Here is a 26,315-nt window from a genome sequence, read left to right as displayed (position 1 = left end):
TTTCCCATTGAACAATTTTGGCAGAAGTCTCAGACATTCGCAATGCTAGACATCAGACGTTTGGGGAGATATCGTTGGAGTAAATTGGACGAGCAGTCGTATAGTAAAGGCGACAAATATTGCCGTTGCTGTCAGTCGTGGTGAAGAAAATGAATGTGTATTTTGATATCAAGTACCGGGTTTCCGAATGATTTTGACATTATTGAAGACAAGATTTTCATAAATGCCGAGGTAAACAGGAGTAAATATGACCACCAGACACTGATTACGTCAGAAGTCATTGGGGTATGGAGCTATGCTATGCTATGTTTAGGCGGGTGTAATTAACCTATTTATATTTATGTAATTGTAATTTCCGTATGTTAGCCAGCATTCAACAATTGTGTAGCCTCTTTTTGTTGCTTTTGAAGGTTAGTTGCAAATAGAATATTCTATAATGATCAACGAACGGTGGTGATACTGTTATGAAGGAATGATGACGTTAAACCTCAGACGATTTTTTACTGCTGCATATCCAGCTGAAGGACTACTGCTTGACAACCCGAAACCAGTTTATTTATTCCTAACAACCACAACTGTCTTCCCTGGTAATATGTTTTCCCTTAGATGCCCGTGACCTTCAGTTGTACTACTTCTCCTTCATGCCGCACTCAGCTGAATACCAGCTGGAAGTGAGAGTTAGAATTTTCTAAATTCTTATTTTTAAAAAATGAAAATGACATCTCAGCTACCTATTTGCTCAAATCAATTAATTAAAGTACATGGAGACATAACATCGCCTGATCATGCTGAGTTTGCAGCTCTGTATTCAGAGATTTCGCACTCACGCAGATGAGCATGAGGTATGCTAAAATTATGTCAGACTACAAGACAGTAAGACATAGGAGCTGAATTAGGCCATTTGGTCCATCGAGTCTGCTGCGCAATTCAATCATGCCTGATCCTTTATTCCCTCCTCCTCAACCCCAGTTCCCGGCCTTCTTCCCGTAATTCTGATGCCATGTCCAATCCAGAACCTATCCATCTCTGCCTTAAATACACCCAAAGTCCTGGCTTCCACAGCTGTACGTGGCAGCAAATTCCACAAGTTCACCTGTCAGCTCCGCAGAAATCTACAACATCGTGCTCAGAACATTTCAATACAGTCCAGACCCATCAGCCCATGATATAGTGCAGACCTTTTATCTTTCTCTACATTGTTTGGGTTTCCAGTTCGGTGAGGGGAACTGAATGTCCTTATGGAATTTCGGGTTGGGGGCACTATGTCCCCACACTCCATAGATAAGTGTAAAGCATAGGTAAAGCTGCCCTTGAATCTTTAACAGTCCCACCAGTCAGTGCTAGAACATAGAACGTAGAACAGTACAGGTCAGTACAGGCTCTGTTGCAAGGGCGAGGCTGAGGACGAACCTAAGTGCAGGACAAAGGCGCGGAGGTAGAGTCGTGAGGCGTTAGCACCGCCGCTGTGCCGCCCGAGTTTTATCCTGTGTTCGCTAATGGGAACCAGTAGTCTTGTAATTAGTGGAACTGGGAATGATTGAAAAGCAGACGTGGGGATTAAGGTCCAATTAAGGAGGTAATAGCAAGATGGGGAATTGCCAGACGGGACCATGATAGTACCGCCCCTTCTCAACGGGAGCCTCCAGGCTTGTCTGGATGGTCCCAATGGAAGTTGTGGATGAGGAAGGGGTCCAGGATGAAAGAGTGGGGAACCCTGGAAGTCTCCTCTGGGCCGTACCCTTCCCAGACGACCAACAATTGGAGGCCCGGGCCCCGACAGCGCACATCTAGTAGCCGCTGGACAGTGTAGGCCGGATGATCCTGGTGGGTGGAGGGCTTTCGTTCAGAGGACACAAGGGACTGACGGAAAGTGGTTTTTAATTGGGAAACATGAAAAGTAGGGTGGATGTGCATAGATCTTGGTAGTTGAAGTTGGACTGCTGTGTGGTTGATGATATTTTCGACTTCGAAAGGTCTCAGGAAGACAGGGGCGAGTTTCTTAGGCTCGTTTTAGAGAGGCATGTCTTTGGATGAAAGCCACACCATCTGCCCAGGTCGATACTCAGGCGCAGGAGTCCGGTGTCGATCGGCAATCCTCCTATTGCGATTGGCTGATCTGAGCAGGGCCGTGCATGTGTCCTCCCAAACCTTGCGGAGCCGATCGATATGGGTCTGCACAGACGGCACCGCAATCTCCTCTTCTTGCGCGAGGGAGCATTCGAAGGGAACTTTCCGAAAACCAGAGTTTTGGGCGTACTCAACCCAAGCGAGATAGACGGGTTGTTGGTTGTATTACAACGTAGCGTCGATTTCAAGTCCTGGTTGACCCGTTCCGTTTGCCTGCTCGTCTGTGGGTGGAAGCCAGATGATAGGCTGACCGAGGCACCTAAGGCTTGACAAAAAGCCTTTCATATCTGCGAGATGAATTGGGGAACTCGATCGGAGACGATGTCCACGGGGTTTCCGTGGAGACGGAAAACGTGGAGGACGAGAAGGTCTGCGGTTTCCTGAGCAGAAGGGAGTTTAGCAAGGGCAACAAAGTGCACCGTGTTGAAGAACCGGTCTACCATGGTGAATACGGTGGTGTTTCCGTGTGAAAGGTGCAGACCGGTGACGACATCTACGACGATGTGCGACCAAGGACGAAGTAATCCCGCAGGTGGTCAATGGGAGGCTTTTCCACGGCACAGACGGAACATGCAGAGACATAGGAACGGGTATCCACCTCCATGGAATGCCACCGAAAGTGTACTTTCAGGAGAGCCAGGGTCCGATCACTCCCTCGGTTGCAGGCGAACCAAGATGTGTGCCCCCACCGGAGAACCTGAGATCTGACGGAATCAGGCACAAAAAGCGATCGGCGGATCCATTGCCGGGGTCAGGGTCATTCCGTTGGGCTTCCTCTACTATGGACTCAATCTCCCAAGTGAGGGCTGACACCACACAGGATGCTGGGAGGATGGTCAATGGGCTGGAAGGGTCCTCTTTGGAGTTGTATTGGCGGGAGAGCGCGTCCGGCTTTACATTCTTGGACCCTGGACGGTATGTGAGGGAAAACTTGAACCGTCCAAAAAATAATGCCCAACGGGCCTGGCGGGAGTTCAAATGCTTGGCGGTCTGAATATATGGAGGAATTTAAGGTAGGGGGTTATATGAGAGGCAGTGTTTGAGGGTCGGCACAACATTCTGTGCCGAAGGGCCTGTAATGTGCTGTACTATTCTATGTTCTATGTTCTATATCCCTGGATCTCATGATCAGTCCAAGCAATAAACGGGTGTTCCGCCCCCTCCAGCCAGTGCCTCCACTCCTCCAATGTTAGCTTCACCGCCAGTAGTTCCCGAACCCCCACGTCGTAATTCCGCTCGGCGGGCGTCAGTCGGCGAGACAAGAAGGCATAGGGATGAAGCTTTTCGTCCGGACTTGATCGTTGGGACAGGACTGCTCTTACCGCCGGAGTCACAGATTTGACGGGAGGGGTCCGGTTGCACCAGGATGAGAGCGGTTGTGAACCGTCCTCTTCAGGTCAGTGAATGCCGAATCAGAACATAGAACAATATAGCACAGTACAGGCCATTCGGCCCACAATGTTGTGCCGACCCTTAAACCCTGCCTCTCATATAACCCTCCACCTTAAATTCCCCCTTATACCTCGGACTCGGCCTCGGAGTCCCAACAAAAGGGAGGTAAGGTAAGTCGGGTAAGGGGCATAACCAACCGACTGTAATCCCGGAAATGTTTGCAAACTCGAAAACCGCTGAAGTTGCTTGCGGATCGTGGGTCGGGGCCATTTTTCCACTGCCCGGATCTTCCCGGGATCTGCCCTCACCTGCCTGCTCTCGATGCTGTAGCCCAGGAAGCTGACCGAAGGGACGAGGAACTCACATTTCTCAGCCTTCACAATTAACTCTTTTCTCCCACAGTCTCTGGAGGACCAGACGGTTATGGTGAATGTGTTTCGGGGTGCTGCTAGAAAATATTAATATATCACCTAGGTAGACGAATACGAAGCGATTAATAAAGTCCCTCAGTACATCATTGATTAGGGCGTGAAAAACAGCCGGGGCATTGGTGAGGCTAAACGGCATGACCAAGTATTCGAAGTGACCGAAAGGTGTATTAAATGCCGTCTTCCACTCGTCTCCCTCCCTTATCCTGACTAGATGGTAGGTGCCAGGAAGGCCCAACTTCGAGAAGATGGTGGCTCCGTGAAGTGGTTCAAATGCCAAGTTAATGAGAGTTAATGGGTACTTATTTTTAACTGTTATATTATTTAGGTCTCGGTAATCAATACAGGGACAATGTGAACCATCTTTCTTCTCTACAAAGAAGAAACTGGCGCCCACCGGGGGGAATGAATGTCGAATAATGCCCGCCGCGAGGGACTCACCAACGTATTTCTCCATAGCCTCTTTCTCCAGTCGAGATAAGTTATAAAGACGACTGCTGGGTAACGAGGCGCCGGGGAGAAGGTTGATAGCGCGATCATACGGGCGGTGCGGAGGCAGGGAAAGAGCCCGTTGTTTGTTGAATACCTGTCCCAGGTCATGGTATTTTGCGGAAACTCCGGACAAGTCGGGGGCTTCCAAGACAGACGGGGTTGCGATAACCTCCCTAGGGGACACAGGTGGCGTGGCAATACGGGCTCTAGCTGGCTATCTTCCCGATAGACTATTCGATGTAGGGGTTGTGGTTGTTTAGCCAGGGATATCCGAGAACTACAGGGGCTTGAGAAGAATGGATGAGATTAAATCGTACCTCCTCTGGATGGTTTCCAGACAGAATCAAGGTCATGGGTGGTGTACAATGGGTAATCAGAGCCAGCGGTTTTCCGTCCAGTGCCCGGGCCTCCAGAGGGGTATCGAGGCTCTCGTGGTATTCCGGCCCGGGAGGCTATGTCCTCGTCCAGCAGATTTGACTCGGCACCGGCATCCACTAAGGCGGATAGTGACAGGGGTTGTTGATAATTCACGGTAGCCGGGAACTGCACAAAGCTCTGGGGGATTGAAGGGAGTGTCGTCCGGCTCACCTTTCTGACGGTGAGTCCTCCGTTTTGGTTGGATCCCGGAAGTGTCCCGGCTGGCTGAAATAGTAACAATCCCCGTCTCTCCGCCTCCGAACTCGTTCGGCAGGGGAGAGAGAGTTTCGTCCCAGTTGCATCGGTTCCTCCCCCAGGGTAGTGGGGACGGTCAGAGCAGGAGCTATACTTGGAGCGGCTGGGGAAGGGAGGCTGGCTAAAGATGGTCAGATGGGACGTGAGCTGACCCGAGTAGCGGGGCGACTGGTCTTTTCTCACAGACGCTCTTGAAGTCGATTATCGAGCCTGGTGGATAGAGAGATCTGAGTCCAGGCTGCCGCGTCATCCCTCGCTGCCAGTTCATCTTTTATCTTGTCTGAGAGGCCCTGTCGGAACACTTCCTGTAGTGCCTCGTCGTTCCACCCAGAGTCGGCCGCTAATGTTCGGAACTCGATGGAGTATTTTGCTACGCTTCGCGAATCTTGACAGAGAGTTAGCAAGCGTTTAGCGGCGTCCTTACCGGGAATGGGCTGTTCAAAGTCCTTCCTCATTTCGGAGACTAAGCAGGGAAAGGAGGACCAGACCTCTGGTCGGTTGTCCCAGATCACAGTGGTCCATGCCAAGGCACTCCCCCCGTAACAGCACCATGATGTATGCAATCTTTGATCTGCCCGAGGTGTACGTACGTGGCGGTTGCTCAAGGACCAGAGAATTGTAATAAGAAGGCCCGGCACTTCCCTAGGTCCCCAGCGTAGGGTTCCGGTTCGGGTACGTACGGTTCTCGAGGGGATTGCGTTGCCGATCTAAGGGGCGTAGCCATCCCAGGCTGTGAGGTTTAGTCAGTCAGGGTTGTTGGAAGGAACGGAATAAGGGAAGCGGATACCCGGTCAAACTGCTCACTGACTTTCCTCACATTCGTGGACAGCGCACGAAGGTTTTCCATGACGATACTGAGCAGATGGTCAAGGGCGCCCAGTAGGTTACCCTGCCTGGCGAGGGCCTGTTGTACGGGGTCCGTGTCCGCTGGCATCATTCTTGGCCAGCTCGTTCTGTTACAAGGACGAGGCTGAGGACAAACCCAAATGCAGGACACAGGCGCGGAGGCAGAGTCGTGAGGCGTTAGCACCGCCGCGAAACGGGGAACTGGTATCCAGGAGAGTCTTTACACGGAGACAAGGTTTGCGTAGGGTATCCAGGAAATCATACAGAGCTCAGAACAGACAGTCTGTAGAAATCAGGAAACGAGGTTTACTCACACTAGAGTCGACCAACGAACTGGCAAAGCATGGCTGTGCAGCCCGAGTTTTCTCCTGTGTTCGCTAATGGGAACCAGTTGTCTTGTAATTAGTGGAACTGGGAATGATTGGAAATCAGACGAGGGATTCAGGCCCAATTAAGGAGGTAATAGCAAGATGGGAATTGCCCGACGGGACCCTGATAGGCTCACGATATTGTGCAAACAATTAAAGCCTTCATTCTAACCTAGCTCTCCAGTTTCCTTTCATATACGTTTCATACCCGTGTCCTGCGATTGAGCGTACTACAGTTCCTGTACAGGCAGTGACACAGCCAGTCAGGATGTTTTCCATGCTGCCCCTATAGCAAGTCCCGAAGATCTAAGGACTGAGGCCGGACAGCTGCAGCCGTTATGAACAGTCCAGCTGAGATCCTCGGTGATTTGTATGCCGAGGATCTTGAAGCTACTCACCATCTCAACCACAGTCCCAATGATGTCAATAGCGGCTAGCCTGATCCGTGCCTACTGTCACCCACGATCAACTCCGACATCGAGGGCAAGTTTGTTTTATTGGCACCACTGTGTCAGGGCGTTGATTTCTCCTCTGTCTGTCTCATCATTGTTGGGTGCAAGGCCTATCAATGTCGTGTCATCTGACAAATTGTATTCTCGCATCATAATGTGCTTCTTTGGGTATGAGGACAGTAAATATAGATGAAGTGCGCCCACACGTACATTCCAGGAATCTCGAGTTTTTATAGTAATCTCAATCCACTCAATCAAGAATATTTTACATGATTCAACTGTAGCCCCCGTATTCCGCAAATAAAACACACACACACACACACACACACACACACACACACACACACACACACACACACACACACACACACACACACACACACACACACACACACACACACACACACACACACACACACACACACACACACGTTAGTATTCGGCACCTAACATTCAGTCTATTCTTGTTAAGTGAATGGATAATTATGTTCTTCCTCATGCAGCCCAATTACACCACCATGCGACTGATAATATCTCGCGTTAATCGTTCCTACTAAAGCTAGAAAGCATAACGTGGATAGGGAGATTTTAGTTTCATTAATTATAATTTGCCGACCCGTCAGACATACAGTGCATCATGGTAGACGTATCTGCAGTAGAAGTAAATCATCTATTTATTGACACTCGTTCTAGAAATCGGAGCTTCTGTGATGTTGAATCGCTTATATATTAATCAGGAATATTAAACAATGTTTTTGTTTGCATTGGCAAGGCAATCACGGACACAGCTGCAAAGATAGGAAATTGTAAACATCAGAAATGATAAATATCATTTTGCCATATTGTCATTTGCTAAATATACCTTTCTATCACAAAGAACTCAACAAATTGAAGAGAAGTGCGAAAACGGCAGGTAGGACAACTAACATTTTGCTGAATAATTTATAGAATAGTGTGCCTATTTCCTTGAAACGTGGCTTCCAACGTAATGAAACCTTGAATAGGGCAGAATTAATGGCATTTATGAGGCTGATAACTCATGCGAAAAAACATGTTACCGACGCCTTGCTATGCTATGCCCAGCTCTAAAATGTCACCAATGAATATCATACGAGCATGTAGTCATAAATTAACGAAATATTTTTGTATATTTCGCTTCAACAGCAAAAGACCTCGAAGAAAAAAATGAAGGTAAATAGAAGCAGGATTTTATACATCGTTGCTCAGAACATATAAATGTCTTTCGAGTATTCATTTGAAAGCGTTATCAAAGCTGAAATGTCGATAGTGGACTGATAAAATTAGTCAACAGACATAGAAAAATGTTGCAATAGCTGAACATTTATTATTGCATTCGTATTTCAAATTATACGTCATAATTTTCCTGTATTTCAAACTCTGCGATTTGATGAATAGCGGCTTGGAACAAATCTAACCTGATTCGAATTTGCTTTACATTTATGCCACCATAAATGACGTATAACTCCAAACGGGGTCGCCATTTGGGTTGCAGAACTATATAATGTTATAGCAGTGCTTTCCAACGTTTGTTTTTAGCCCTAACAAAGTCTGGCAGCTTGTCAAAGGCCTTCCGCAAATCCAAGTAGAAATCATCATCGATTCTCCTTTGTCGATCCTGTTTGCAATTCCGTTAAAGAATTCCAACGGCGAGGATTTTCCATTTAGGAAACCATGCTACAGCCTCTGTTATTGTGTGCCCCCCAAGTATCATCGTACTTAAAAATCGAGTGCAACATCTTCCTAATTACTCAGGTCATACTTACTGACCTATAGTTTCCTTTCTGCTGCCTCTCTCCCTTCTTGTAGGGTGGTGTCATGGTCCGGATCGGTTCCCCTTTAAATTTATTTAGGTTGCGATCCGGACCATTGACGCCTTGTTCCCTCTTAATTCCGTTTCACGCGTCCCTTGAGCTTGGCAATCAAGGCTTCAGCCGTTCGGGGTGAGAGTGTTCTGTCACGAGGTGGGGACAAGGGTGCTGGGACAGGACCCACACGCAAGACACAAACACGTCTTTCTTAGGTACAAGAAAATAGCGTTTATTTCTCGCTACACAGAAAATCGGGAAATCAAGGAGGACAAAGTGGAACACGAACCTCGGACTAGTGGACTAGGGACTTGGATCGCCACGGACTTGGGACTTGGAAACAGGGAACTGGGATAGCCGCGGACCTTGGACTTGGACAGTAGGAACATGGACAGCCGCGGCCCTTGGACTTGGACCCTGGGGACTGGGACCGCCACGGACCTTGATTCACCGCCGCCAGAGACTTGGATACCATGGATCGCTGCAGCCAGAAACGTGGACACCAAAACACAGGACGAGGAATCTTGAATCAGGACTCCTCCTTCAGATCAGGCATCGAGCCGGGACTCTTCTTCGGGGGGTAGATACAGACACTGGGCATGACATCAAGCCGGAACTCCGCCTTCAACTCAGGCATCGAGCCGGGACACTTCTTCAAGGGGTAGACACCGACACTGGGCATCACATCAAGCCGGAACTCCGCCTTCAATTCAGGCACTAAGCCTGGACTCTTCGAAGGGTAGACATGGACAAGGGGCATGAAAGTCGAGTCAGGACTCCGCCTTCAGCTCACCCTTGGTAGATTGACCTTGCCCGGACCCACTCTGGCGACGGAAGGCGAATTGCTAGCACTCCGATACGTGCTGGATCACTCTGGCTTGTCGTGGCGGCGGCAACTTGCGAAGGTTTCTTGACACTCTCACCCCGAACGGCTAACGCCAAGGGTTTATAAGCTGCCGGTTCGGGTCGAGGGTAGATTACCTTGATTGCCAAGCTCAAGGGACGCGTGAAACGGAATTAAAAGGGAAAAAAGGGTCAATGGTCCGGATCGCAACCTAACTAAATTTAAAGAGGAACCGATCCGGACCATGACAAGTGGAGAAACATTTGCAATTTTCCACGGAACCATGCTTGAGTCAATCGATTCTTGAAAGATCATTACTAATGATTTCACAAGCTTTTTAGCCATCTCTGGGATGTACACCATCTGCTCAGGTGGCCTAGGTAGTTTCACACCTTCCAGCTTCCCAAGAACCTTCTCCCTTTCATTGGCATCATCATACACTCTACCCCACTTTCACAGCGAAGACTAAAGTAAAATAATTACTTAATTCCTCCAGTATTGGCAAGCCAGTTCTTCAATCGAAGCAAGACGCTGAGAGTGAAAGACTGAAGCATCGCTGAGGGAAGGTCCTTTTTCTTTTCTTTAACTGATCGGGTAAAAGAGGCACTACTACGCAGGTGCGTAACGTAGCGCGCCAAGGTTTAAAAGGGAGACCACCATATACAGCGGCCATCGTCGTAGCGGCCATCGTTGGAGTGGACAGAGTCAGAGTGGGACGGCTTTGGATCAATCAGGCTTCGGCGAGAAACAGGCAGAAGCGAGGGTTGGTTCCAGTAAGTTTCTGTTTTTCTTTTTCTTTTTGGTTCAGTCTAGAGAATATGCCATGCAGGATGTTGGAATGCTCGTCTTGCAGGATTTTTTGAAGTCAGGGAGACCTCTGGTGTCCCTGACAACGATACCTGCAAGAAGTGCAACCAGCTGAAGCTCCTAACAGACCGCGTTATTGAACTGGAGCTAGAGCTGGATGATCTCTGGATCATTCGGGAGACTGAGCAGTTTACAGATAGTAGCTTCCAGGAGGTAGTTACACCTAAGGTACAGGGCACAGGTAACTGGGTTACATCAGGGGAGGGAAGGGGAAAGGGCAGGTAGTGTAGGGTTCCCCTGTGGCCATTCCGATTTGGATACTGTTGGGAGGGATGGCTTACCTGGGACAAGCTGTGGAAGCCGGATCTCTGGCACTGAATCTGGTTCTGCAGTGCAGAAGGGGGGGAGGAAGAAGAGGAGAGCGGTACTGATAGGGGACTCCATAGTCAGGGGTACAGACAGGAGATTCTGTGGTCGTGACAGAGACTCCCGGATGATTTGTTGCCTCCTGGGTGCCAGAGTCAGGGATGTCTATGATCGCATGCACAGCATTCTGAAATGGGAGGGTGAGCAGCCAGATATCGTGGTACACATCGGTACACATAGATAGAAAGAGTCAGGAGGTCCTGAAGTGTGAATACAGAGAGCTTGGTAGGAAGTTGAAAAACAGGACCTCGAGGGTAGTAATCTCCGCATTGCTGCCTGTGCCACGTGCCAGTGAGGGTAAGAGTAGGATGCTCTGGCAGATGAACACGTGGCTGAGAAACTGGTGTGGGGGGGGCAGGGTTTCAGATTTCTAGATCATTGGGACCTCTTCTGGGGCAGGTGGGACGGGTTACACCTGAACTACAAGGGGACCTATATACTTGCAGGGAGGTTTGCTAGTGTTATCGGGGAGGGTTTAAACTAGATTTTCAGGGGGATGGAAACCAGAGTGCCAGAGTAGATAGTGGAACGGGGGTAAAAATAAATGATGTTAGTAGTTCATGCAAAGTCAGAAATAGTAAGGTTGTGTGTGGTGGTAACAATCTTCTGAGGTGTGTATATTTCAATGCAAGGAGTATTGTGGGAAAGGCTGAAGAGCTGAGGGCCGGATTGACATATGGAATAATGACATCATAGCCTTTACTGAAACTTGGCTACAGGAGGGGCAGGACTGGCACCTCAATGTTCCAGGGTTCCGATGTTTCAGGCGTGACAGAGGCAGAGGGATGAAGGGTGGGGGGAGGGGGTGATGGCTTTGCTAGTCAGGGAAAATATTACAGCAGTGCTTCGGCAGGAAAGATTAGAGAGCTTGTCTGCAGAGGCCATATGGGTGGGGCTGAGAAACAGGAAAGGTTTAATCACATTAATAGGGTTGTATTATAGACCACCCAATAGTCAGAGAGAATTGGAGGAGCAAAACTGCAGAGAGGTAACATACAACTGCCACTGACTATCCTCTGACTATCCACACGATCAATGTCTCTCACCATCTTATACACCTCTAGCAGGTCCCCTGACATCCCCCGTCGCTCCAAGGAGAACTATTCTCATAAGGCATGCTCCACAATCCAGGCAACATCCTTGTAAATCTCATCTGCACCCTTTCTATAGTTTCCGCATCCTTCCTGTAGTGAGGTGACTGGATCTGAGCACAGTACTCCAAGTAGGAGCTGACCAAGGTCCTATATAGCTGTAGCATTACATCTCGGCTCTTGAACTGAATCCCACGGTTGATGGAGGATAATACACCTTATGCATTCTTAACCACACAGTCAACCTGTACAACATCTTTGACTGTGCTATGGACTTGAACGCCAAGATCCCTCTGATCCTCCACACTGCCAAGAGGCTTACCATTAATACTATATTCTGCCATCATATTTGACCTAACAAAATGAACCACCGCACACTTATCTGTGTTGAACTCCATCTGCAACTTCTCAGACCATGATTGCGCCCTATTGATGTCCGGCTGTAACCTCTAACATCCCTCCACACTACCCACAACAACCCCAACCTTTGTGTCATCAGCACATTTACTAACCTATCCCTCCACTTCCTCATCCAGGTCATTTATAAAAATCACGAAGAGTAGGGGTCCCAGAAGAGATCCCTGAGGCATTCCACTGGTCACCAACCTCCATTTTGAATATGAATCTTCTACAAGCACTCTTTGCCCTCTGTGAGCAAGCCAATTCTGGATCCACAAAGCAAAGTTCCCTTGGATCCCATGCCTCCTTACTCTCTCAAGAAGCCTTGCATGGGGTACCTTATCGAATGCCTTGGTGAAATTCATATACATTACATCAACTGCTCTTTCTTTTTCAATGTGTTAAGTCACATCCTCAGAAAATTCGATCAGGCTCGTCAGGGAACACTTGCCTTTGATAAAGCCATGCTGAGTATTCCTGATCATATTATGCCTCTCCAAGTGCTCATAACCACTGCCTCACAAGATCTTCTCCATCAACTTAACAATTACTAAAGTAATACTCAATGGTCTATAACTTGCTGGGCTATCTCTCCTCCCTTTCTTGAAAAAGGGAATAACATCCGCAACCCTCCAATCCTCCAGAACCTCTCCCGTCCCTATAAATGATGCAAACATCATTGCCAGAGGCTTCTCCCTCGCCTCCCACAGTAGCCGGGGGTATAACTCGTCCAGTCCTAGTGGCTTATCCAACGATGCTTTCCAAAAGCTCCAATACATCCCCTTTTTTAATGTCTATATGCTCAAACTTTTCAGTCCGCTGTTACTCATCCCTACAGTTGCCAAGGTCCTTATCCAATGTGAATACTGAAGCAAAGTTTTCATTAAGTGCCTCTGCTACCTCCTCTGGTTCTATATGCACTTTTCTACTGTCACACTTGATTGGTCCTATTCTCTCACGTCCTTTCATCTTCATCTACTTGTAGAATGCCTTGGGGCTTCCTTAATCCTGATCGCCAAGGTTTCTCATGGCCCCTTCTGGCTCTCCTAAACTACTTCCTGCTAGTTTATAATTTTCTAGATCTCTAGTATTACCTAGTTTTTTAAACATTTCGTAAGCTTTTCTTCTTGACTAGATTTTCAACAGCCTTTGTACACCAGGACTCCTCTACCCTGTCATCCTTTCCCTGTTTCATTGGAACGCACCTATGCAGAACGGTACGCAAATATCCCCTGAATATTTGCCACATTTCTGCCCGGAATTTCCCTGAGAACATCTGCTCCCATTTATGCTTCCATATTCCTGCCTGATAGCCTCATATTTCCCCTTACTCCAATTAAACGCATCCCTAACTTGTCTGTTCCCATCCCTCTCCAATGCTGTGGTAAAGGAGATAGAATTGGTATTACTATCTTGAAAATGCTCTCCCACTAAGAGACCTGATATTTGAAGTTCAGTTTCAAAGATAATTTATTATCAACGTATAGATTATACACCTTTGAGTTTCTTCTTCTCACAGGTAACCAACAAAGAAATCCCAGAAAAGGCAAAAAAGAGAACAAACACAGAGTACAGAAAAAAATAAAATCATATAAACAATTAACGCAAGCACAGAGCGTTCTGAAGTCCATTAAGAGAGTTTGTCCACTGACTCTTATTTCAGCATAGAGGAGAGCAACGAGATGAAATGGCTCGTCCGTCACCTGGGGCCCCGAGTCCCTTACCTTTTCGATGTCGCCCGGTGCTTAAATCGTCGTCCTTGCATCGGGTTCAGTCGATTCGTTCAGCTCTTGCTCCCGGATCCCGCTGCAATGGTTCGGCCTATACCCGAACTTTCCGATTCGGCCCGACGCTGAGGTTCTCCTCGCTCTTGGCGACGGGCTTGCTGCCTCGCCTCGCCTCAGTTTTACGTATTGAATTGTCTCTAAGTTAAATGGACTGTTGCTTGCGATTGTTGTTCAGCAGAGAAAGAATGATTAGCAAAGTATGTAGCTGTCTTCCTTGTTTCATTGGTCACCAGTCAGAAGTCGCTGAGATTAATTAATCAATTAATTAATCTGTCTATGGATCTATGACTTTTCTTATGTATTCATTCACCCATTGAAGTATGTATGTATTTATTTACTTATCTATCTAGTTATCCATTTGTTTCTTTATATTTGCACAGTTTGTCTGTTTTATACATTCTTTATACATTTTATACATTCGTTCTATGCTACTGCCAATGCCTGCTGGGGTTTAAAGTACGCACGCTTGATACAAGAGTGTCGTAGTTACTGCACCACGGTAGTGAATGCGCCGGTTATCGTTTCCAACAATCTATTGATTCTGAATGCTCCTGTGAATAACAGAGGAACAAGTATGGGATTTTGAATGACAGGTCGATATACTGAGGATCTTTAAGCTTACGACCATTAGAGAAGGCGGTGAAATAAATTAATATAATGTACAACATTTCAATTCACACACTAGGTCAGTCAACAGGAATAGAGGACATGAATTTTGAGTTAATGTGTCAAGAAAGGGTTATTGTCTCTAGAACGTAGAGTGGGAAATCCAGAAAACGCAGAGGTAGTAATGACTCCGTTTATTGCTCATGACTGTGAGAATATTTTGTAAGACAGCATTATGAAATGTTTCCATTTATTTATTTCTCAAGGGACGTGAGCTTAGAAAGTTGAACCAGCATTTAATTTCCCAACCCTGACTACCATGGAGGTGATCACGAGTTGCATTCTTGTACTGGTTGCCTCACTACAGGAAGGATATGGAAGCCATCGAAAGGGTGCAGAGGAGATTTGCAAGGATGTTGCCCCGATTGGATGCCTTATGAGAATAGGTTAAGTGAACTCGGCCTTTTCTCCTTGGAGCGACGGAGAAAGGATCCCATTTCAACCTTTGATGCTGTGTCCAATCAAGAACCTATAAAGCTCCACAGATACATATGCTAACAAGTTCCACAAATTCAACATTTTAAAGAAATTTCTCCGCTTTCCTGTTTTAAATAGTCGCCGATCAATCCTAAGTCTGTTCCCTCTTGTCCTAAACTCCCCCACCATGAGAAGCGTCCTTTCCACATCTATTCTCTCTAAGCCTTTCAATATTCGAAATGTTTCAAAGAGATTACCCCCCTTATCTTTCCAAATTCGAGCGAGTATTGACCCAGATCCATCCAAACTTCCTCGTATGATAACCCTTTCACCCCTGGAATCATCCTTGTGAACCGTCACTGGGCCCTCTCCAATGCCAGCCCATCTTTTCTTCGATGAAGAGGGAGCCCAAAACTGTTCACAATACTCAGGGTGAGAACTCACCAGTGCCTTATAAAGCCTCAGCATCGCATCCCCGCTCTTGCATTCAAGTGCTCTCGAAATGAATGCCAACATTGCATTTACCTTCCTCACCACCGAATCAACCTGCAAGTTAACCTTTAGAGTATTGTGCACAAGAACTCCCAAGTCCACTTCCATCTCAGATTTCTGGAGTTTCTACCGGTTTAGAATACCGGTGGTGCATTTCTTTCTATTACTAAAGTGCACGTCCATGCATTTTTCCCCATTGTATCTCATTTGCCACTGTCTTGCCCAATCCCCTAATCTGTCGAAGTGTTTCTGCAGCCTACCTGTTTCCTTAATACTACATGCCCCTCCACTAATCTTCGTAACATCTGCAAATTTGCTACAAAGCAATCCATTCCACCATCTAAATCATTGATATACAGCATTAAAAGAAGCAGTCCCAACACCACCTCCCTGCGGAGCACCACTAGTCATTGACAGCAAAGCGGACAAGGATCCTTTTATTCCCTCTCGTTGCCTCCTACCAATAAGCCAATGTTCTAACCATGTTAGTAACTTTCCTGTAATGCCATTTGATAGGTAGCCTCACGTGTGGCCTTCTGAAAGACCAAATATACAACACCCTCTGCATCCTCTTTATCTTTCCTACTTGTAATCTCCTCAAAGAATTCCAACAGGTTCATTGGGAAAGATTTTCCCTGAAGGAAATCTGCTAACAGAATTAGAGATGCTATGGGTACTTTGTTCTGTGTGCCGTGTGATTTGACACACTCTGTTTTGGACTTTGGCCCGAAAGGATCGCGGTTTCCTTTGGCTATTTTCATGTGCATGGTCGAATGCCAATTAAGCTGGAACTTGAACTTATATTTCATTTTTCTTAATTAAAACATTCTTTGACCTTGCAAAGTTCTAACTCACCACATTGATTGCATTAAATTAAATTAATTCATATCTAATGTTATCAGTTAATTGACATTTTAACTGTAAACCTACATTTTTATTTTGTGTCAGAAATCAAGAAATTAAAAAAGGAATGTGAGAAAGCAAGTAAGAGAAATGTGAAATGCTTCATACATAAGGCAATGTCAAGAAGTTATATTGGATTGCACTGCTACCTTAAATATTGTAATTACATCATGTCATTTTTGTTTTAAGTTAGTGACACAATTCTGCACCGTTTGCAAAACGAGAGAAGTGAATTTCGAACATTTTATCGCTAATATTCAGTAAATCAGAATGGAAATGATAGTGTTTTTAAACATATTCATTGCTACATATTAACGCTTATAAAAAAATTAAGATTTCATTCAAATAATTTGATGATCTGCATTCAATTTATCTTATTTTATTTGCATATAAATAGAACAAGAAAAGGATGCGAGTAAGTGCGTTATGGAGGTCGTTATTAAACCGTATCTAAACTTGTAATGACATTTCGATCTCTTACACTTTGAGCTTGCCACTTGAGCGAACGTGGGCAAAATCATTGAATATAGCGTACAGCAATTGGATTAAGTCCCACGCAATAGGACAGTCACCAAGAACAGCGAAAACGAATTTTGAGAAAATATATTGAAAAGTTGTTATTACACGGAAAGTAGAGCATGTGTTGCATAAAGCACAGAGTTCGAAAGGCCGTCATTTCTTGCTCATGACTCTTCGCAATAGCGTTGGAGGAAATTTTCATGACATGTTGTCGTCAGTTATTTACTTAATTAATTGCCTTTTCTCGATTATCGTTCCGGTGATGGTCACGAGCTGCCTTCTTGAAATTCTGCAATTCACGAGGCAAGGATTGTCATAAGGCGGGCGCTGGGAGCGGACCCAAATACAAGACACAGACACCGAAATGCTAGGAACTGGACTGGATAGAATTAGGGACGGGTCAGGACACAGACGTGGGCTAGGACTTTGGCTAGGAAAGCGGGACCAGGACAAGGAGCTGGGAACTAGGAGCCTGGGCTTGGACTCCAAATCAGAGACTGGACAAGGACCCAGAACCTGGGTCTTGGCTCGGTCACAGACCCCAGAAATTGGCGAGGTTGCAGGCAAAGACTTCAGAAAGAAGGGGAGGAGAATGAAACAGTCCAGCAAATGAAGCTGAACCCAGGAGCTATTTATGTAGCCAGCCCAAAATGAGAATCAGGTGCCTCAATTAGAGCACACAACAGAACAGGGGAAAACCGGAAAACCTGGAATAAAGAACGATGGACCGGACTGTGAACCGGCATGTGAATTTCACGAACTGGACCATGAGAAGGATACGCCCAAACTGTTGTTAACGAGACTTTTTTAGGATTTTAAACTAGCGACCTTGAAAAACTACGATATTTTTCCAAGTCATGATACTACCTAGATTGAAGGTAAATTTTCATATGTTGGTTTTCCTGCCTTTGCTGCCGTAGGTTTGGAAGGTGCTCCTCTATGAGTAATTGACTTAAGTTTCTATGCTTGCATATTGGACAGAAAGGATGGAGTTTATATTTTTTCAAAACAGGGTATCATGAAACTTGGTGGTGCAATTGATGACATTGCCTTGGCTTGAATTTTTTGTTTTATAGGTTTTTGGTTACGTGATCGTGCACACGCCATGGAAGACTGACTGGAGATTATACTAAGAGTAGCTGAATGGTACATTTATGCGGATAGGAGAATGAGAATGACAAGTAAAATGTTTAGGACTAAGATGACGAGAAAGTACTTCTTTTTGTGGTTTTGTGGAATTTCCGTTTTCCTGCACAGGCGTGGAACATCGTTCGCTAAGATAACTGAAATTAAGCCTTTATCTAAGTACAGAAGTTGAAAAAGGAACCGGGCATGGCAATAAATTAAAATTCCGTTGACATAGAAGGTCAACTATGATTTTGTTTAGAAGCCGTGAAGGCTAGAAGGACAAAATTGAGGCATATGTTTTCTTATTTCAAATAATTATGTTTTTCTCTGACCTTTCAAGGTTCTAATTTAAAGTGAAAACAGTCCTGACAGGATGTTAATGGTAATGATTTTAGCCACATTAGCTTTACAAGCTAATAATGTATTTTGGTTTCAGAACTCCAGCAATTAAGATATAACTGCTCGATCTCCAGTAAGTGAAATGTCAGAATCTTCATGCGAAAATCAAAGTTTGGAATTAGTATTCAGTTGCGTGCTACATTGAAAGATATAATTACATCGCGTCCTTTGTTGAACGTGAGAACATAAGAAATAGGAGCAGGATTGGCCATCCGACTCATCGAGCCTGCCCCACCATTCAATGAGATCATGGCCGATCTGCCCATAAGCTCAGCTCCATCTACCTGCCTGAAAATACAGCTTTCCACTCCGTTTACAGACTAAGAGAAGTAGCTTTTTAATAGAATATCTGCATTTTCCATATGTCCCTGGAAACATCGAAACATGCAGTGAAATGCCTCATTTGCGTCAAGGACCAACACAATTTGAATACGTGCTGGGGCAGCCTGCAAGTGCTCCAACTCTTCCAGCACCAAGATAGCATGCTCACAGATTACTAACCCTAAACTGCACATTTTAACCTGAGGAGAACCAGTGGAAAGGAGGAAAGCCATGCATTCACACGTGGAACGTAACAAACTCCTTACAGGCGGGGTCGGGAATTGAACACGCATGCAAATTCTGGCGCTGTAAAACGTTGCATTATCCGCTATGTTACTGTGTTCCCCTAATATTCTCTAGATAATCTGCATTAAATATGGTGTTACTGAAAAAAATAACGTTACATATTAGCGCAAATGCAAAAATAAATAGTCAAAAATGAAAACGGATTATGTATTTTAAGTTGCTTTGCTTTTTCATCTGCATAAAAACAGAACAAGAAAAGGAAGAAGGTAACTGTATTAAAATATATATAATGTCCGGATGAGGAACTACTTTTGATTTTCATAGGAAATATTACCAGTGATGGAATATAGATGCTACGGGGCGGGTTGGGTGTGGGGTGCCTGATATTCTCACGGTCCTATTTTGAGCAAAATCTTTTGCGCTTTCTTCTTGCTTCCCTTTATTATAGTTTCTTTCAATTTCAAGTTTTCTTTTCAGCAGTTACATAATTGAATTAAAGTTGGTCATCGAAATGTTACTTAATAAGTTGCAACTCTGTTGTTTTCGTGATCTAAAGAGTTCTCTTTTACACATTCTCCATCCGTCTATTAGAAACGGAGATGTTTGCATGATGTGACAGTGCTGGCAGGGCACATTTATATATGTTATATATGTTCACTCTATGTTTTTGACAACATTTTCGATTACGGCTTCGTGAACGGTTGTCATCTGTATGAATGTTCACAGGTAGTCTATAATATAGGAGTGAGAGTGGTCTGATTTAATTGTGACGAAGTGAAGTGGACATTCTTAGATTTTCGAATGTTATGAAAATTGAGAAGAAGTTGAAATGACATTTATGTGTCGTGATGTTAATTTTGAATTGAGTTCACCGTATTTATTCACACTACCCATTTCAATTGACACAAGTTTTTTTCGGGTTTAATTGTTTAATGTCAATATTGGAAAACTTGACATGTTTTCTGTCAATTTTTCATACACAATATCCGTACACCATGCCGCAGATGTAACTTATATTCAGACAACATAATTGAATCCAACCATGCATTTCAGGAAACCTCAATTAATCCCTTTGTCGTGCAGAAGTAAAGCACTTGAAAGAGAAAGTAGCTGACTTAGGTTTGTAAATTTTTTTGAATTACTCTTTCAATATCGGTTGCTAGAATAATTAAAGAAGAGTGTTCCAGAAAAGGATGATTAAACGTTCCTAGAGTTAAGTGGAGTTGAGTTAAGTTGAGTTTTGATGCGTGGTTCTCTCATCTCAAAGTTCAGAGCTCAAAGTAAAATTTAATATCAAAGTACATACTCGTCACCGCACACAACTCTGAGAATTGTTTTCCTGCGGGTATAATCGGCAAATCTATAGAACAGCAATTGTAAACAGGTACAATGAAAGAGCACGAGCATAAAGGACACCAAACTGTGGAAATGCAAATATAAATAATTAGAAGTAAATAACGATAGCATGAAATAACAAGCTAAAGATTCATCAAATTGCGATCATTGGTTCTGGAAACATCTCAATAGATGAGTGTAATCTGAGTGTAACCAGTTTAACCTGTTTTGTTCAAGAACTTGATAGTTGAGGTGTATAAACTGTTCTTGAAACTGGTGGTACTTGTCCTGAAGCACTTGTATCTTCTTTCTGACGGAAGCAACGAGAAAAGAGCAGGATCAGGGTGGCGTGGATCTTTGATGATGAATGCTGCTTTCCTATGACAGCGTTTCACGTAGATGTTTTAACTCATTGGGAGGTCTTTACATGTGATGTGCTGGGCAGAATCCATTAGTTTTTGTCGGAATTTCATCTCAAAGGCACTCGTGTTCCGAAACCAGTGGGTAACGCAGTCAGTTAATAAACTGTTCACTATGCATCTACAGAAGTTTGTCAAGATTTTTGATGTCATGTCGGGTCTCCACAGACTCCTAGGGAGTTAGAGGTGCTGTCGTGCGTTCTTTGCAATTATGCTTATATGATGGCTCCAGGACAGCTTCTCTGAGATAGTGACACACAGGATTTTAAAGTTACTAACCCTCTACACCTCTGAGTGTCTGATGACTACTGGTTCATGGACCGCTGGTTTCCCACTCCGAAGTCTATAATCAGTTCATTGGGCTTGCTAACGTAGAGCGAGGGGTTACTGTTATGACGCTATTCAGCCAACTTTTCAATCGCCTTTCTGTATGCTGATTTGCCACCACCTTTGCAACAGTGGTCTCATCAGCCAGCTTGAATATGGTGTTTGAGGTGTACATAGTCGTAGTTATAAAAGAGTAAAGGAGGCTAAGTACACACTCGTTTGGAGCGCCTATACGAATGCAGATTGTAAAGGCGATGTTTTTGCCAGTACGAACTGACTGGAGTCTGTAGGTGAGAAAATCCAGGATCCAATTGCAGAAGGGTGTAATGTGGCCCACATTTTTCAGTTTACTGAGAAGTCTTGAGGAGATGATAGTATTAAATGCTGAGCTGTAATCGATAAAGAGCATCTTTTGCTGCCCAGATGGCTTAAAGTTGTATGGAGGACCAATGAGATGGCATCTGCTGTTGACCTATTTTTTCCGAGAGGCAAATTGGAGCTGATACAAGTCGCCACTAGACAGGAGCTAATATGCTTCAACACCAGCATCTCAAAATACTTCATTATTGTGGATGTAAGTGATACTAGGCGATAGTCATTCAGCCAACGTTTCCTTTGACACTGGTAAGTTTAAAGCCTGCCTGAAGCACTTCAGTAACATGCATTGCCGAAGCGAGAAGCTGAAGATATCCATGAACAGACCAGCTATGCGGTCATCACAGTATTGAATCTAATGTAATATCCATGATTAAAGTAAAATCCATGATTTTACGGATCCATTGCTTTACATTGTCAAGCATGGAAACGTACGTGGAGTTATCGGAATGATCATGGTAGACGATGTGAATGGTTGGAATGCGATTTGAGCTTTATACTGGATACCTATCCTTTCAGAATAGCACGTTTCAATCGCAAGTAGAGTACTATGCAGAAGTCTTCGGCTCGGTAGATTTTTGTTATGGCTTCAGACGCTATGGCCTCTACAGAGCCTTGTTCTCAACATCACTGAAGCTATCTGGTATTACCTGGAGAAACAGAAATAAGCAGGGCATCCAAGGTTTTCAGAGGAACCGTGGCAAGTTCTCCAAGTTGTTTTAAACAATGTACTTGTCGATTTACTTATAGGACTGCACATCGGTGTACTTATCATGCAGTTCTAAAGGCGAAGGGTGGTCACAGCAAATATTGATTGAACTAGTAATTTTTTACTGTGTTGTTTTTATAGTACTTTCTTTGAAATTTAGAAACTTTTAATTTCATTAATTTTGAAAGTAGCTTCGCTTTACAGCATTTTGTTACGTGTGCCTAAGGCTTTTTCACAGTAATACATAATATAATATCTATTTCTGCTGATTTTTTCCTCATATTTCGTTTAAACTGAAAATAATGTCAATTGAAAGTTGCCGCCGAGTCAAAAAATAAAAGCATTGGCAGACGTCGACGTGGAATAACAGCGGCAAACTATCACCCATGACCTTTGACTGCTCACGATATTTTAGACACGTGTATGGAGTCATTCATGATGGCCTTGCACACCGAGCATCAGGCGATATGTACTTAACAGCCAATGGGATTTAGACGCTCGGGTCCTGCTGCAACGTCCCTGGAGTTTCCATAGCAGCTTGAACAGCTGCCAGTGCTGGGGAGTAAGTTTTATATTCCGACTTAACTAACAGTAATTCTAAATTCGCCTGGTATTTAAAAAGTATGACATATCATGCAAAACAAAGAGGAAATATAATTATTTAAAAACTGTTGATTAAGACGTTCAAATTTATGAAAAAGTTTATTCCATAGATAAAGAATTAAACATTATTTTTCTTTTATTTCACCATTCCGGAGACAGAAAGCTCTGACTGAAATGTAAACATTCTGTGTTGTTTTGCCAGTAACGCCTCACGTGCTATTCCCCAGGTAAAGACTGTGGGCCTCAAATATATAGTCCTGCAGTGGAACGTGGATAACACAGAAGGTTTCAGAAACATGTAAATATAATATATTGTGTTTGTTTGTCTTATATCTTTTGTTTTTCATTGTCTCTAGAAGGAAAGATTGTAGCCAAAGGTGGTAAGTACTACACCTAAATGCCATCGGGTCAATTATATTCATGAAATAAACGTAGGGAACATACAATTCATCAGAAATCGAAAGACTAGTTACTTTTTGAGCTTACATGTAGCATGCGAACAATGATGACTATTGAGCCGTTGTGTTTCGAAACGGAAAAGATATGCAATTCGAAAAAAGGGCAACATCAAAAGTTGGATTTAGTGAAAAATGTGATAAATACGCCGGGGAATCGCAGAATCCAATAATTAGAGGATCATTGAATAAATCGCTTGAATCCTACGGGGACCAATATCCTGGCGGGGAGATTTGCTAAGTCTACTGGGGAGACTTTAAACTAGAATGGTTGGGGGATGGGAATCAAATTGAAGAGACTAGGAGAGTGGAGGTTACTTCGCAAATAGAGAAAGTTTTTAGACAGTGTGTGAGGGAGGATAGGCACGTGATAGAGAAGGAGAGGGCTCAGACAGAAGATGTAGGGGAGAAGGAAGAAAATGAAGAAAGTTGTTTGCACCGTTAGGAATAAACAGAGAGTAAGAGGTGGTGAATCTCTTAAATGCATTTATTTTAACGCAAGGAGCATTGTAAGAAAGGTGGATGAGCATAGAGCATGGATTGATACCTGGAAATATGTTGTAGCTATTACTGAAACATAGTTTCAGAAGGGGTACAATTGGCAACTAGATATTCCTGGAATACGTTCCTTCAGGTGTGATAGATTCGGAGGGGCAAGAGGGGGAGGTGTTGCATTGCTTGTCAGAGAAAATATTACAGCGGTGTGTTGGCAGGAGAGATTACAGGACTCGTCTAGGGAAGCTATTTGGGTAGAATTGGGGAATGGGAAAGGTGTAGTGACACTTATAGGGCTGTATTATAGACCACCTAACGGGGAGCGAGAATTGGAGGAGCAAATTTGCCAGGAGATGGCAGATTGTGAATGTTGTGATTGTGGGAGATGTTAAGTCTCCACACTTAGACTGGGAAGCCCATTCTGTAAAAGGGCTGGATGGTTTGTAGTTTGTAAAATGTGTGCAGGATAGTTTTTTTGCAGCAATACATAGAGGCACAAACTAGAGAAGGGGCAGTGTTGGATCTCCTGTCAGGGAATGAGATAGCTCAGGTGACGGAGGTATATGTTGGGGAGCACTTCGGGTCCAGTGATCACAATGCCATTAGTTTCAATATAATTATGGAGAAGGATAGGTCTGGACCAAGGGTTGAGACTTTTGACTGGAGAAAGGCTAACTTTAAGGAGAAGCGAAAGGATTTAGAAGGAGTGGATTGGGACAATTTGTTTTATGGGAAGGATGTAATAGAGAAACGGAGGTCATTTAAAGGTGAAATACTGAGGGTACAGAATATTTATGTTCCTGTTAGGTTGAAATTAAAGGTTAAAAATTTCAGAGAGCCATGGATTTCAAGGGATATTGGAAACTTGGTTCGGAAAAAGAGAGAGATCTCCAATAAACATAGGCAGTATGGAATAAATGAGGTGCTCGAGGAATATAAAGAATGTAAAAAGAATCTTAAGAAAGAAATTAGAAAAGCTGAAAGAATATGAGGTTGTTTTGGCAAGTAAGGTGAAAATAAATCCAAAGGGTTTCTACAGTTACATTCATAGCAAAACGATAGTGAGGGGTAAAATTGGTCCCTTAGAGAATTAGAGTGGACAGCTATGTGTTGAGCCAAAAAGAGATGGGGGAGATTTTCAACAATTTCTTTTATTCGGTATTCACTAAGGAGAAGGATATTGAATTGTGTAAGGTAAGGGAAACAAGTAGGATAGATATGGAAACTATGATGATTAAAGAAGAGGAGGTACTGGCTCTTTTAAAGAATATAAAAGTGGATAAGTCTCCAGGTCCTGTAGAATACAGGATATTCTATAGGACCTTGAGGGAATTTAATGTAGAAATAGCAGGGGCTCTGTCAGAAACATTTCAAATGTCATTAGAAACGGGAATGGTGCCGGAGGATTGGCATATTGCTCATGTGGTTGCATTGTTTAAAAAGGGATCTGAGAGTAAACCTAGCAATTATCGGCCTGTAAGTTTGACGTCAGTGGTGGGTAAATTAATGGAAAGTATTCTTAGAAATGGTATATATAATTATCCAGATAGACAGGGTCGGATTAGGAAGCGTCAACACGGAGTTGTCCGTGGAAGGTCAAGTTTGACAAATCTTATTGAATTTTTTGAAGTGGTTGCAGGGAAAGTTTTCGAGGGTAAAGCAGTGGATGTTGTCTATATGGACTTCCTTCAGGCCTTTGACAAAGGTTCCATATCGAAGGTTAGTTAGGAAGATTCAATCGTTTGGTATTAATATTGAAGTAGTAAAATGGATTCAACAGTGGCTGAATGGGAGCTTCCAGTGGGTAGTGGTGGATACCTGTTGGTCAGGTTAGAGGCCGGTGACTAGTGGTGTGCCTCAGGGATCTGTACTGGGTCCAATGTTGTTTGTCATTTATATTAATGATCTGGATGATGGTGTGGTAAATTGGATTAGTAAGTATGCAGATGATACTAAGATAGGTGGTGTTGTGGATAATGAAGTAGGTTTTCAAAGCTTACAGAGAGATTTAGGCCAGTAGAGAAGTCGGCTGAAAGATGGCAGATGGAGGTTAATGCTGATAAGTGTGAGGTGCTACATTTTGGTAGGACCAATCAAAATAGAGCATATACGGTAAATGGTAGGGCATTGAGGATTGCAGTGGAACAGAATGATATAGGAATAATTGTGCATAGTTCCCTGAAGGTGGAATCTCATGCGGATAGGGTGGTGAAGAAAGCTTTTGGTGTGCTGGCCTTTATAGATCAGAGCATTTAGTATAGGAGTTGGGATGTAATGTTAAAATTGTACAAGGCATTGGTAAGGCCAAATTTGGAGTATTGTGTAGAGTTCTGATCACCGAATTATAGGAAAGATGTCAACAAAATAGAAAGAGTACAGAGGAGATTTACTAGAATGCTACCTGGGTTTCAGCACCTAAGTTACAGAGAAAGGTTGAACAAGTTAGGTCTTTATTCTTTGGAGCGTAGAAGGTCGAGGGGGGACTTGACAGAGTATTTAAATTTAGAGGGGGATAGATAAAGTTGATGTGTTTAGGCATTTTCCATTGA

Source organism: Hemitrygon akajei, chromosome 2, assembly GCF_048418815.1.
Source record: "Hemitrygon akajei chromosome 2, sHemAka1.3, whole genome shotgun sequence".
NCBI lineage: Eukaryota > Metazoa > Chordata > Chondrichthyes > Myliobatiformes > Dasyatidae > Hemitrygon > Hemitrygon akajei.
The sequence above is the reverse complement of the archived record's forward strand: the minus strand, read 5'-3'. Positions refer to the sequence as shown.